General features: G+C 37.1%; 1 protein-coding gene across 2 annotated transcripts in view; it reads right to left on the bottom strand.

The window, feature by feature from the left end:
* The window catches only part of LOC131939257 (cytoglobin-1), a 147554-nt gene that overhangs the window by 79825 nt on the left and 52002 nt on the right, over positions 1 to 15727 (bottom strand). For both annotated transcript variants that reach the window (XR_009386396.1, XM_059297460.1), the window contains exon 3: positions 3253 to 3280. The gene's annotated coding sequence lies outside the window, so the exon portion shown is untranslated. The remainder of the gene's footprint in view (positions 1 to 3252; positions 3281 to 15727) is intronic.

Below are 15727 nucleotides of genomic sequence, written 5' to 3'. Positions count from 1 at the left end.
GATTATTACCAACATTTTAACTATTATACAATTAGTGTATTATATACATTTTAATTAGTGTATTATCAAAATTTCAATTCGTGTATTATCAACATTTCAATTAGTGTATTATCAAAATTGTTTTCTACATTTTATCTAGATTATTACCTACATTTTAACTATTATAGTATTTACAATTTTATGATTGCATTCTTTCCATTTTAACCATTGTATAATTTATATTTCAACTATTGTGTTATCTACATAGCAAATTGTCCCTTATCTACATTCTACATGACTTTATAGGAGAAATCTGAACAAACCTTCGCCTTCAGCTTTCAGTGCTACGGACCTAATTTTATTTAACTCCCTTGGGTCTGGGTAAAGTCTCATAAACTGGATTTTTTTTACTCGGTTAATGATGGTTAATTGATGGTTTTTTAATTAAATTAAAAACCCGGGCATTAAAACATTGACTTTTATAACTAAGTGAAAGCCAGCAGATCACTTTCAATTTATTTTAGTGTCCCTTGACCGACATCTAAAATAATATGCTGATTTTCGTATAAGCCGTCAGGGCTTTTTATCCAACCACTTACTATTATCACGCACTCACCCTTCCACCCCCCCCCCCCCCCCGCACCTTTAAAAATAAAATGTTCCGTCAGCCCAGAGGCGTAGCGACCCCTCCCGGCGCCCGGGGACAAACTTTCAATTTGGCGCCCACCCACCCCCCTCATATATATTTTTATATTATAATTCAAAGCTTCAGCTAAAATAAGCTTTTGATTTTTTTTTCAAACCATTTTGGCGCCGCTAAGGTCGGCGCCCCCCCCCCCCCCTCCGGTCGCTACGCCTCTGCGGCAGCCTACTACTGCCATAAAATTGCTTTCTTTTTTTAAAAACAGTAATACCCTTCTCAAATATTTACTGAGCTTGGTCAACATAGTGATTCGTTTTTTTTATAGCTGTTTAGGCCTACACAAAAATGTTTTTAAAAAATCCCGAAACGACGCCAAAATTCAGACACTAAAATTACTTTTTTTTTAAAAGCTACACTTTCTAACCCCCCCCCTCTCGTTAAAATAACCCACCCTCATCGCCCATAATCCTTCACCTTAAGATAAGTATGTCGTTTATGAACTAGCTGTAATGTTATAGAGTCGTGGATGGGGGTTGGCGTAGAGCGTGGGGGTCGAGGCAGCGTAGAAGAGACAAACATAAAACAGTAATACATCTGTGGCTTCACACCAAGAAACCGACAACGCTACAATAGTTTTTGAGGTCATTACGTATTAAGTCATTAATTTGTTACGTATTAGGTCATTAATAAGTTACGTATTGAGTCATTAATAAGTTACGCATTAAGTCATTAATAAGTTGCGTTTTAAATCATTATAAAGTTACGTATTAAGTCATTAATGAGTGAATGTAATTTATTTCGAGTTGATTTCCTTATATGCCTATACAAAATAATTTATCACATACACACACATATGATGGGTGTAGGATTAGGTAAAAAAAAATACAAACATATATAATGCAATACACGAGTATAACAAATAACATATCAATTGTGTGGGGTTTTTTTTTCCTTATTGAAGTCCAAGTCACCACTAACATAATGTTTCACTCAGTCATTACTTAAAGGAAGAGAAAAAAAATACCCACTTCACCCATTTTCTAAAATTAGATGAGGGCCACGACCTAGATTTCCCAACCGTCAATGAAAGATCTATTGATGGTTCCCGAATCGGCCTTCAATACTTCAAGTCTGACATGTTTAGGGAACCTTATTTTTTTAGTTCACTCTCGCCTCGTTCGATCACAGTTTATGGCTGCTTCGCGGAAAATGTCTGTGCTTCGCGGAGACAAGGACAGGATCTGATTTGTATGGTTTTCAATTTTCCACTAACGACCCTGATTTAGGGAAATAGTCCATTCGTTAGATTAGATTCGCTTTAAACGTACGGGGCTAGGAAGTACGTTACTTTAAACAGAAAATTTGAAGCTGCGGAAATTTAGGAAATGTAGTTTATATTAAAATCTGGATAGAGAATTTTGTTTTGGGATTGTATACGAGGATGGTCGGGTAGTGGTTTATTATTTGTTATAAAAAAAATTTAGTGTGATCTGGTTGGTATATGTTATTAATACTGCCTTTTATTAGTTTTATTAATATTTTCGTCATGAAAACTGGGTGTGAGAATAGAACCAACTGGCAAATGAAAGGGGACAGCAACATATCTAGTAGAGGAAACTCCAAAATCAAACAGGGGTGGAGCTTCTTAGGAGATAGGATTACCATCTCTGGTTCAGTGATTCTTCAAAGCAAGCACATATTCGCGGGTGAGGGGCAGAGCCCCCTCCCACCTTCCCAAGAGAGTCTACTGCCCCCCCTCCCCCCCCCCCCCCAATCCCTTCAAACGAAATGGACTTTTTTAGAAAGTTTTTATACATTTATTTTAATTGAAAATATATACTGTAAACATTGTCCCCCCCCCCCTCGAAAATTTCAACAATGCCCCCCCCCCCTGGTAAAACAAAGTCTGGGACAAACACTGCTCTGGTTTCCTATAGGCAAATTCTTCAACCAAAGTCGGTTGGCTCTAAACGTATGGCTTAGCATTATTTGGACTGATACGGCCAAGGTCGAAAGGGGGTATTACGATGCTTGAGTGACCATTGATCTCTGTATTTAACGCCTTGGTTCTCGCCCTTGGAATATAATTCTCTGGATCGATCCACGAACACTATATTTTGAGAATATTTAGTTCATCACTTGTGCATATCATGTATTAATAAATGTAAGCCAATATACATCTGCACCACTCCCCCCCCCCCCCTCTTTGTAACATCTGTTTTTAGAATAACGTGCTCTAAATTAAATACTCTCTCGAAGAAAATGTTTACAGAATGTGAGACATTGCGTGCTATTGGACATATGAGTTATCTCCCCTATGCTTCATTTCACTTATCTCCCTTGGGTAAACTATTTCTTATCTCCATTCTCCGACCTGTCCTACGCCAGCTTTAATTGTATCCTTTATAATAGAACGTTAAACACACTGAACTGGCGTTAATGTAGTGATAATTTTCTAATAAATAAAATAATTGCCTTCAGTATCGTGCTACAGTGAATATAAAGCATCTAAAATTGCATTGCTATAGTAGTGCTACTGTTTTTTATAAGCAAACAAAAATGGCATTGCTATATCGATACAGTATTTACATTTAAATTTAAAGTTTACACTAAACTTTTAATATACTCACGTTTTAACTTTTTCAATCCTCCACGTCACTGAAAGAAATGTATAAAAAGGCGTTACAAGTATGAACAAAACAATTACTAAATTATGTGTGGGGATGGGGAGGGGGGAGGTGTTTGTTTTTTTAAAGTATCCTTTTAATTTTAGTATAACATTACATATATAGTTTACGTAGCACTGTGGCTTTGTAGAAAAAAATGTATTTCGTCCATAACATGAAAAGGAAAGAGACTTATTTAAGTTATAAATATTGAGGTATAAAACTTGTGTAAAACGTGTACTAAAAATTTTTTTAAACACCTCTAAATTATACTAAACAACAGTTGTTTTTTTAATAAATGAAAATAAAATTTAGAGCGACTTCCATAATAGATTAGTGTTCAGGTATTTAAAATATCACATAGTCGCTACTACAAATACAAAACATTACAAAAATCCTCAAAATAGATCGAAAACATTCCTGGAAACAAACTTTTATTGACGTTTCTGACTAGCGTTTCTATCCGATTACAGCTTTAGTAAAAACCAAAAATTTTAAAAGGATTTAGAATGACAAAGCTTATCATTAATTCAAGCACTTCCTTTTAAGAATCTCGTGATGTCGGAATAATAAAATACAACCGAATTGAAATCGAATATTAGCAAACATATTATTTTACAAATCCACATATAACTTTTAAAAAAAAAAAAAAACACTTTTTCACAACTGTATTGAAAGAAATAACATTGAGTCGGGCGATAAAACCCACTTTATAAACAAGTTATCTCGACTTGAATGAACGCTCTCTCCGCGTTTAACTGCCCTTTAAACTCCAGCTAAGCAGCAATATTGAATAGCGCGCACCGCCAACAAAAACAATCCTACCGCGGCGCGCCCAGAAGCAACACTTACATGTACACCGCGAAACTCGATAATTCAATCCTGCAACATGGCACTAGATACAGATCAGGGTACACGCAAGATCTTCCAGACTAAAGGGTGGGGAGGGGGGATTACAGGGCTGATTATCTTCGTGGTGTTTCGTGTTGCTAATATGCATCATTGTGAATTCTAGGAGGTGATTGGTGTTATTATGAATCTAACTCGGGAACGTCAACTCAGAGTTGATATTGATTTTGGGTTGTTTTGTAGATGAAACATGATGTCATTGAGTAATTCTTATACATATGGAATCAAATTATTTTTTTAACATAGAGTATAGAAAACTCAGAAGATAGAGTTTTTGGTTTAGTAAAAAAAAAAAACCGAATTATGGCAAATTTTAAAAAAAAGGTCCAATTTATTTTTCTGTACGAATTTAATCATGCTAATTATCAATTATCATCATTCAAATTAAATGAACTTTTTTTAGATAGGTAAAAATAAGTTGTCTTTTTTTTAAATTCCTTGCAATTAGTGCAATACGGTTGCTAATTTAGGTTGTCTTCTGAAGTAGTAAATCAAACTAATGAGAATAGTAGGCCTATTCAATTAGTATCTATTCCTAACTTAAATGTAACTATCATAAAACAAAGTAAACCCACTTTACAAAATAACATCCTGATTAAAATACGTTCTATATACGGATACAAAACATAAAGCTATCTTCGCCTAAATAAAAATGGCAATTTTATTTTTTAATAATTAACATGTGGGTTTTTATCCGATTTGGATAAATCTTTTTTTTTACCTTTTTCCTGTTTATTCAGCTTTTTATAAAACGCCTTTTGTTTCCCATTATTCAACTCTGATTAAAAGTTCAATATCGTTTGTTTCTAAACCAGCTTGCAAACCTTACCTCCCCTTTCTGAGCGTACAGAGTTATCGCTCTCTCTATCAGCTGTAAAATCAACAATTTATCAGTGCCAAAATTTTAGTTCTTTACAAAAGTTGAATAACCGGAAGTCCCTCCTAAAAACATTGCGTGCGCTCGCGATAATACATTTTGACATCTAATTATGCGTTATTTTATTGTTTTTTTAAGTAATTTTATTTTTTTCAACATACGTATTTCATGTATAGCTGAAAACTGTTCCTGTAATTGGACAAGTAAAAATGATCGTATAATTGGACAAGGGAAAATGTTCGTATAATTTGACAAGTAAAAATAATCGTATAATTTGACGACATTTGTGATCAGTATTTTTTTCAGGCATCTCTTGCAGGGGGGGGGGGGTGAGTTGGGGGCACGTTTACCAACCCTCCCCCCCCCCCATCCCCCTTCCACTCCTAGAACGAAGTATAATTTATGTACAGAAAATATACTTTTAACATTGTCCGCCCGCCCCCAGAAAATTTAGTCTCTACACAGAGAAACGTTTACAGGCTTTACTTATCGTCAATTTGAATGATTAATAAATAAATTAAAACTTTTCTAACATTATATTTGTTCATGGAACTGTAGTATTTGTCCTTGTTAACGTTAATGCATGAAATTACAAGACACAAATCACATCCGACTTAACAGCTAGAGAGATGTGTTGATTTAAAGTCGAACGTGTTACATATCAACATATCAAGCACAGTTTAAACCCCATAAATGTAACGTTAAGTAACATTCTTTCACACCCCTTTATTATGAACCTCACCTCTCCACCTCTTCTCACTTCTCCACCCCACATTTTAAGGAACCCCTTAATCCACATTACTATGAACCCCCACCCCCACACAGAAACACACACAACCCGAACGCTCTCATTTCAAATACCCCCCCCCCCCACACACACACACACGGCACCCCCACCAAACACACCGTCAACACCACAAGAATACAACTTCTTAAAGTAAAATTTCTGCAATGAGCAGTCATGTTCTACAAACAGCTGCTGCTGCTAAGTATTTAATGTGGTGTGTTGGAGCTGAAAACAGTGACACATTGTGCTATGAATATAGAACACAGTGTGTAAACCAGCTGCGTCGGATTATGTGTACATACATTCCGGATAGTCGGAAATTTAGAAACACAAAATTAAAACAAAATGTTTAAAAATCGTTTTAATGACAAGCTTATACGTAACAATGCACTAAAACAAACAAAAAAAAACTGATTTTTTAAATAAATATAATAATGAACTACAATTTAAATAACTAAAAAGAAAAGCGTGGGTCGCTATTGTATGTATCCAATACTTTTACTAGAATTTAAGAAGTGACCTGTGCTTTAATTTCTAATGTTTTCTCTATAGTTGATATATAACTTTCTCAGCAACCCTTTATAACACAGTAGCTCGACCACCAAGTACACATCCATAACACAATATAACAAAGTGATACATCTTCACCTACCTCATAGAGGCATTTAAATATTAAATAATTACTAAGGATCAGTGGCGTAGCGAGGTCGGGTGTAACCCGGTGCGGCACTTAATGGTGTCACCCCCCCCCAGAGGCGTACCGACCCTTACCGGGGACAAATTTTCGATTTGCACCCCCCTCAAACTTTCGATTTGCACCCCCCCCCCCTTAAACTTTAAATTTGCACCCCCTTCTCAAGTTTTTCTCTATATATTTTGCTATTTTTTGCCTTGGTGTCACGCCCCTAAATGGTGTCACCCGGTGCGGTCCGCAACCCCCCCCCCCCCCTCGCTACGCCTCTGCTAAGGATTTGTGTTCACACTGAACAGTTGTTAATTCATTTGTAAATTATCTTCAGGCAGAGTTTTTTCTTGCAGGCATTTCTCCCGCCGGGGGAGGGGGGGGTGTCAGAGCCACCACCCACCCCCCCCCCCCACCCGAAAAATATCTACCGCCCCCTCCCCTCGAACGAAAGTGCATTAATAAGGAAAATAAATGCTTTCTCCGGTGTCCGCCACCCCCCTGTATTCGAACACGACACTTTTTGGTTTAGCAACCATGAGCGCTACCAAATCGACGACCCGCCGCTTGCTTTGCTAATTTCAGTGTAATGTGTTTGCATACTTTGTAGTTTTATTAAAACAAAGAAGTATATATGGCATGAATGTAAAACGATAAAAAAAGTGTATGTCTAGCTTGTACAAGAAGTGGCATATTCTGTTTCTTCCTTGCCCCTTGACGAACGGAGACACGGCTTAATAAAAAACACAGAATAAGACACAAACAGATATTATAGAGGCTTCTACCTCTAATGAAAAAAACATCGCGATGTTCATCTGTTTGTGTGTGTCTGGGTCGTGTCTGGATGGATTTATGAATCCACTGGATAACACAGTTACGGAGGAAAGAAAAACTGATTAGAAAATAAATAACGTAGAGGATGGATGGAGATCGGAGGTATGTGTGGGGGTGGAATGTCTTTTTTTTTATCGCTTCCAAAACATTAAAGAATAATAAGACAGGAAATGACCTTGATATTCATGATTCATGCGCATTTATATCTGCGAATGTATTTCTCTTCGATGCTAAAACGTAATTTTTATCATTGAATTATTTTGAATACCAGAATCCTCTGCCCTTAGAATCTAGACTCTGATTTTTAACACGTATTGAAGATCACTCCCGTGACAAGGTATGAGACAAAACATAAGTCACAGAAAGAAAGTAAATGCAGTAGGACAAAGGTTATATTGCTGTGAACGCTAGAGATAGTAAATAAATGATGGGCTGGCTCCTCTGTTCAATGTATATTATCATGAAGTTTTCAAGAAATTATTATATCGTTGTCGCCATGATCATTTATTTTATATACAAACTACAGGACATTCTCATTAATAGGAGAAATATATTTTAAAAGTATTACGTATAATTGAGCTGTAACCAAAATATGTGGTTTTTTTACAAACTTTGAAGGCAAACAACTGATTATAATATTTTTATAATGTTAAATTTTATAGTTTAACTTAAATGTGATTCCGGAACATTCCTACTTGTAAATGCTTACCTGATTATCTTTTTTACTTTCTCGTATATACGAAGTATAGAGAAAGTCTTGTAATCGTGCAAAAAAAAATATCGAGATTTTTACAATTCTCGACGTTTAACACCTCACTGATACGGAAAAACATAATTTTGCAATCTTGTCCGTATGTCTGTGTATCTGTGTGTGTGTGTGTGTCTGTCTGTGTGTGTGTAAACACGATAACTTGAGCACCGTTACAGCTAGATTGATGAAATTTCATATATAAGTATTTTATCAAAATCGTAGATCCGTATTAACTTTTGAGAGATTTACGATAACCGGAAGTGGTACTTTTTCTACTTTGAATTTTTCAAAAGCCTATAACTTGAGTACAATTTCGGATAGATAAATGAAATTTTAAATGTAAGTAAAAGATCTAATTCTCTACCTTCTGTCAAATTTTAAGTAATTTCCGTTTACCGGAAGAACTAATTTACGCTATTTCCGATTTCTCAAAAAACGCATGTAAATTTAAAAAGTACTAATATTATTGCGCACCATTATGCACATTTTGTTTTGGCGTTCGCTTGGTGCGCAATTCTTTTTTCTACGAGATTCTATTATATTTTTAAAAGTTTAAGTAATTAAAAATCATGTCTGTATTCCGAGTTATATAAGAATATTCGAGAAAGTTTAGGGGAGATCACTATCTGTTTATTTTTCAAATTTCCAACTAAAGTTCGTAGGTACTCACTAACATTAAACATTAATTACTTGCTGTGGTGGGAGGGGAGGGTTGTGGAGGTCGAGAAAGTAAACGCGTAAACCATAGAACTGACCACATAATTATGTGCGTGAAGAAATAATTAGATAAACTCATTAGCCTCTCTGACCTGAGCTGTCACGTGAACAATTCAATTATCTGCTAATTATCTTTCATCCAGATGTCGTTTTGTGCGGTTAGATCAAGACAGTGTCGTTGAACCCCTGTCATAAATCTAGCGCTGTCGTCATACATTTTAAATTTCTCATTTTAAAATGTACAATAAATCAAGCTATCTTGTCTATTTATTATTATTATTTGTTTTTTCAAAAAAGTAACGCATTCATATGTATAAAAGTAAAGAGAAATTATACAAAAAAATCTTTTTTTTTTATTTACCCAAAATGCAGCCTAGTTCTAATCAAAAAGTAAAAGCAATTATATAATAAATAAAAGTAGATCAATCAATTTTTTTTATTAACAAACCAGCAACGCATTTTCTGCTTAGAAAGCAAAAAGAGCCTACGTGTAATTGATTTGATGAATTAGATACATTGATTTAAAAACATAATGTGGGGAAAAAGTGAAACAAATGAACATGATAATTGTGAGATTGATTCAAGTTGTCTTGAATCTGTTTCATGTGGCGAAAAAAAAATTATTAAAAAAAAATATAGTTACAGTTTCATTTTATTTAATGTCTGAGATATGAAAGAGGACGATTTTTTTGTTTTCTTTTAATGAGGTGTTACGTTTCGGGAAATCACACGTTTCTATGTTAGAAACTAAATATTCGTTTTGTTTTCTTTTTCTTGTGTTTTCAAGTTGAATCTATAGTCAGCTCTGACAATTTTTTTTTTACCAACACGGTGTGTGAATGTGCGTGATAGTGTATATGTGTGTGTATATGTGTGTGTGGTTATGTTTCTTTTTTTTTTTTTACCTGCAATGAATTTTTAATCAGTGAAATTCTCTGTAGTGACGTCATCAAGTCGATAAAAATACGTTAATCACAAACAGATGTGTGTAGTCGTCAAAACAGATCCAGAGACAACCCAACAACCAGTGACAACCAATAAATGGTCAGTGACAACCACTCTATGACTAGAGCCAACCACATTAAAAAGATCCTATAAGTGGCCAGTGACAACCACTCTATGACTAGAGCCAACCACATTAAATAGATCCTATAAGTGGCCAGTGACAACCACTCTATGACTAGAGCCAACCATATTTAAACAGAATCAGTGACAACCACTCTATGACTAGAGCCAACCACATTAAACAGATCCTATAAGTGGCCAGTGACAACCACTCTATGACTAGAGCCAACCATATTTAAACGGAAACAGTGACAACCACTCTATGACAAAGGCCAACCATAATTAAACCAGAACCAATAAATGGTCAGTGGCAACCACCCTATGAATAGGACAAACCATTTTGTTACCAATGCTAAAAACTTCATGGCTAGATCCAACCATTTTTTATAAATCGCCTAGTATGTAGAAAGACAACCATGTTTGCCAAATCCAACCAGTATGAATAGAGCCAACCATTTTTGTCTCCCCTTCTGTTTTCATACAATCACCCATCACATTCGCCATCTAGTAGCGTCCCTTTGCTGTTCTCTTCTCCATGATATAATTTCCTCCATCAAATCATACGAGCTCAATGACCTTCAAGTCCGCGCGGCATTGTTCTTATCTCCCCTTTTCATCAACATAAACTGGGTTTAGTGTTAATTCCCTTTTCTGTATTTCTATCACATTGTTATTCGCGTCGATATTTCTCTTGATTGTTCATCGTTAATTAACACAAAAACTGAATTGCAGAACCTGCAATTAAAAAGATTTTAACGAAGACACGATCCTAACGGCGGTGAATTTACGATTGTTGCAGAAGATCACGGTTGTTTTATAAATGATTTATTTTTTTAAAGAATCAGAAAAAAGTATGTTTTAACGAATCCCGCATATGAAAGAACTGTAGGGGTAAATTAATGGACAGCGAATTCAAATTTCAGAATGAATAAAAAATTAAAATCTACTCTGGATATAATTGTAGTAAAAATAAAAATGAAAACGTTGTAATTAAACCCACGCTTTTATTTACACTCTCGTGAAAGATTACTAGGGCAGCGGGAGATAATTGAACAAAGGCGGCGTCGTTCAACTTTTGTAATACAGAGAGGTCATGTATCTAGGTCGATACAAACAACAATAGGGCTGGTAAGTAGGTCACCCATCAGTTCTACGGCTCAATAAAACCGGCATGAGCCATAGAAGTGGTTGGTGACCTACTTACCAGCCCTATTACTTATAGGAACAAAAGTGTTACTACTAATGTTTAAGATGAAATAAGTACACAATCGGGGCATAAGATGTGGTTGAGAGGGGGGGGGTGGTGGTAGGCTCTCATAATTTTAAGAAAACTGTATGGAGAAAATGGTAACCAATCAAAACTTAAATTATCTTCGCAATTTTTAAAATTAGTATGAAATTGTATATAAATTGTTTGTTTTTATCGTTTCTTATTTTATATCTTTTTTCTAAGTGTATATCTTCAGTCGGATATTGGTGGAGATAAATCCCTAACCAAGTAACGTATATATGTTTACACATTTGTATTTTTAGTATTTAACTTAAATGCACTAACTCTAAACGAACGCTATCTTTAATATCCCCCTTCGTAATTGAAGTTTTCCTTTCGGCTCAATACGGTCAATAAATATCTTGAACTGCTCAATTCGCCGGTTTATGATGTTATATTTTAACCTAGTTACTCCCAATTAAGACAAACACTATCTTTTAATGTTGTCGTTCGTTTAAATTTTCATTTGGGTTAAATATTCAGAAAGCGATTTCAATTATTGAATGCGACATTTGATGTTAGTTTTTAACCTCGGTGTACTTACACACTGGTTGCCTTTTCAAAATTTCAATCGTAATTTTCAGCTTTTTGCTCTGGGATAAATTGGTTAATAAGTTACTAAATACAAAATCAAAACATAATCTGAAAAAAAATTGACATTTTTGGCTCCCTTGAAACCGTTTTTAGACCACTTGTTTATATAATAAATCAAGAGATATTTGCAATTTTGATGGCATTTCATCTCTACTCTCAGTGTAAAAATGCGAAATTAAATCTGTTGATAAGAGTTATAAGCCGTTATTTCGAAATGAAATTACAGACAATTTAAATGATACGAATCGATTTGCTGTAGTTTGAAGTCGAACGCTATATTCCCAGACTTTCACAGGGATGAAAAAAATTACTTTTTAAATTATCGAAGGATGAAAGATTTTAATCTGTTTTATTTATTACATATAATATACTGGTTTACATATAAATACATACTAAACAGATTTACATGCAAACTCATAAAAACAGGCTTACAGATAAACACATAATAAACAGTTTCACGTTAATACACACAGAATAGGTTAACTTATAAACACATAAAAAGGCTTACATACAAAACATAAAAAGATGATTTACGTGTAAACACATAGCAGAAAAGTTTAGATATTAAAAATCTAGTAATTAAAATAAGCTGCTGAAAATGTCAACGATAACGTTTTATTAAATTTCAAAAGCTAATACTATAAAGTGACTCAGTCACAATTAATACCACCACTTCATATATACCTTGTTAAAGATTGATTTAGGCCTAAAATGCCGTGAGTTAACTAGGATGAAGGGTGGAAAGCCACAAGAGAGTTAAAAGTATGGACAGGTGAGAAAATTAGCTCAGACAACTGAAGGTTCATTATCGGTGTCACAGAGGGAATATCCTAATGTGATATGTATGTCTTATCAAGATGGTAGCTCAATGTCCTAGTGGGACATGGGCCATTGTTGTAGTGGAATAGAGGTCGTCCTAGTGGGACAGAGGTCAAATATCGTAGTTGGAGAGAGGTCAACGTCCTAGTGTGCCGACAGGTCAATGTCTTATCAAGATGGTAGCTCAATGTCTGAGTTGAACAGAGGTCATTGTCTTAGTGGGACATGGGCCATTGTCCTAGTGGGACAGAGGTCGTCTTAGTGGGACAGAGGTCGTCTTAGTGGGACAGAGGTCAATATCGTAGTTGGAGAGAGGTCAACGTCCTAGTGTGCCGACAGGTCAATGTCTTATCAAGATGGTAGCTCAATGTCTCAGTTGAACAGAGGTCATTGTCCTAGTGGGACATGGGCCATTGTCCTAGTGGGACAGAGGTCGTCTTAGTGGGACAGAGGTCGTCTTAGTGGGACAGAGGTCGTCTTAGTGGGACAGAGGTCGTCTTAGTGGGACAGAGGTCGTCTTAGTGGGACAGAGGTCGTCTTAGTGGGACAGAGGTCGTCTTAGTGGGACAGAGGTCATCTTAGTGGGACAGAGGTCGTCTTAGTGGGACAGAGGTCGTCTTAGTGGGACAGAGGTCGTCTTAGTGGGACAGAGGTCGTCTTAGTGGGATAGAGGTCGTCTTAGTGGGACAGAGGTCGTCTTAGTGGGACATATGTCGTCTTAGTGGGACAGAGGTCGTCTTAGTGGGACAGAGGTCGTCTTAGTGGGACAGAGGTCGTCTTAGTGGGACAGAGGTCGTCTTAGTGGGACAGAGGTCAATAACGTAGTGGGAGAGAGGTCAACGTCCTAGTGTGCCGACAGGTCAATGTCTTGTCAAGATGGTAGCTCAATGTCTCAGTTGAACAGAGGTCATTGTCCTAGTGGGACAGAGGTTAATGTCGTAGTAGGAGAGAGGACAATCGCCGTCTTATTGGGGCAGATGTCATTGTCCTGGTGGGACATAAGGCAGTGTCCTATTAGGACGATAGGTCACTTATCTATTTTTTCAGCATGACTATGTTCTAACATGATGTCAGGACAGTGTCACACTGAGATGACTAATCACTATTACATTTACAATTTAGATTACCGTCAGATTGTATTGTAAGAAACATCTTATACGAGGTATAATTTCGCCTTAACCAACGTTTCCTAAAATATAAAGTGTTTGAATTTTTCTAGTTATCTTAAAAAAACATCTTCACCCTCCCGCCTCCCTCACCCGTCAATTGAAAAGTTTATCTGCACTCCACAACCCCAAAACCGAAATCGAAAGCGAGGAAATAAAAGCTTTTTTTATATGCGGTAAATAAGAGAAAATAAAGTGGAAGTTTTCAATCCGTCAACTTGTTTACCTTTTTTGGCTGACATTTTATTTCTCCAGAGGCAAACTAAAAGATCAAGATCAGATATTTAAAAACTGACCCCAGGCACGGCGGGAACGGGTGTGTTTCCAGAAGGACAACCCTGCTCTAGACAGACAACCCTGCTCCAGACGGACAACCCTGCTCTAGACAGACAACCCTGCTCTAGACAGACAACCCTGCTCTAGACAGACAACCCTGCTCTAGACAGACAACCCTGCTCCAGACAACCCTGCTCTAGACAGAAAACCCTGCTCCAGACAACCCTGCTCCAGATAGACAACCCTGCTCCAGACAACCCTGCTCCAGATAGACAACCCTGCTCCAGACAACCCTGCTCTAGACAGACAACCCTGCTCTAGACAGACAACCCTGCTCTAGACAGACAACCCTGCTCTAGACAGAAAACCCTGCTCCAGACAACCCTGCTCCAGATAGACAACCCTGCTCCAGACAACCCTGCTCCAGATAGACAACCCTGCTCCAGACAACCCTGCTCCAGATAGACAACCCTGCTCCAGACAACCCTGCTCCAGATAGACAACCCTGCTCCAGACAACCCTGCTCTAGACAGACAACCCTGCTCCAGACAACCCTGCTCCAGATAGACAACCCTGCTCCAGACAACCCTGCTCCAGATAGACAACCCTGCTCCAGATAGACAACCCTGCTCTAGACAGACAACCCTGCTCCAGATAGACAACCCTGCTCTAGACAGACAACCCTGCTCCAGATAGACAACCCTGCTCTAGACAGACAACCCTGCTCTAGACAGACAACCCTGCTCCAGATAGACAACCCTGCTCTAGACAGACAACCCTGCTCTAGACGGACAACCCTGCTCTAGACAGACAACCCTGCTCTAGACAGACAACCCTGCTCCAGACAGACAACCCTGCTCTAGACAGACAACCCTGCTCTAGACAGACAACCCTGCTCTAGACAGACAACCCTGCTCTAGACAGACAACCCTGCTCTAGACAGACAACCCTGCTCCAGACAACCCTGCTCCAGATAGACAACCCTGCTCCAGACGTACAACCTTTCCCCAAGACAAACAACCCTCCCTCATACGTACAGTACCGCTCAAGGAGTTCATTATTAAGTCAAGCCTAAGGTTATAGCCGCCCCCCCCCCCCCACCCACTCAATTACTAAAGAGTGTCAGACAGACACTCCTAAGCGATTCCCAGTCTCATCCTTCTATCACAATTAAAACAGCAAATTTTTTATCGGGGTTCTTTTGGGAACATTACTTAGATTACTATTTAAACACGTCCTTCTTAAAAAAACAAGTTAATACAAAGTCTAGTGACAATTTAAGCGCAATTTCCTTAATTAATTTTTTGTGACCGAACGAAAAGATATTTTTGAAAATTTTCTTCGGCAATATTGTTCTAAATTATGGCAGGAATCGATTGGTAATGTTTCAAGTCGCTAAGTGGTCTGGTTGCCGAGATATGGGCCAAAAACTGCATTTTTCGAGGTTTTATGGCTTTTCCGGGAAATCTAGGAAGGAATTCCGGGAATTTTTTTGGCCCACAATCATCCTCGGAACTTGCTTAACATATTTGCTTTTGGAACTTTAGAGTTAGCATCTTTTAGCTCTACCACCCAACCATATGGTCCCCTGTAAGCGCACATTGCGTGTTTCTAAAATATGATATATTACTCTACTATTGGTTAAGTTTACAATAAATTTTAAAATAAAAATTATTTATTATATGTGCCGTA

The sequence above is a fragment of the Physella acuta genome, unplaced genomic scaffold (genome assembly GCF_028476545.2).
Source record: "Physella acuta isolate Inbredline_101_S28 unplaced genomic scaffold, ASM2847654v3 ptg000271l, whole genome shotgun sequence".
NCBI lineage: Eukaryota > Metazoa > Mollusca > Gastropoda > Physidae > Physella > Physella acuta.
The sequence above is the reverse complement of the archived record's forward strand: the minus strand, read 5'-3'. Positions and strand labels throughout refer to the sequence as shown.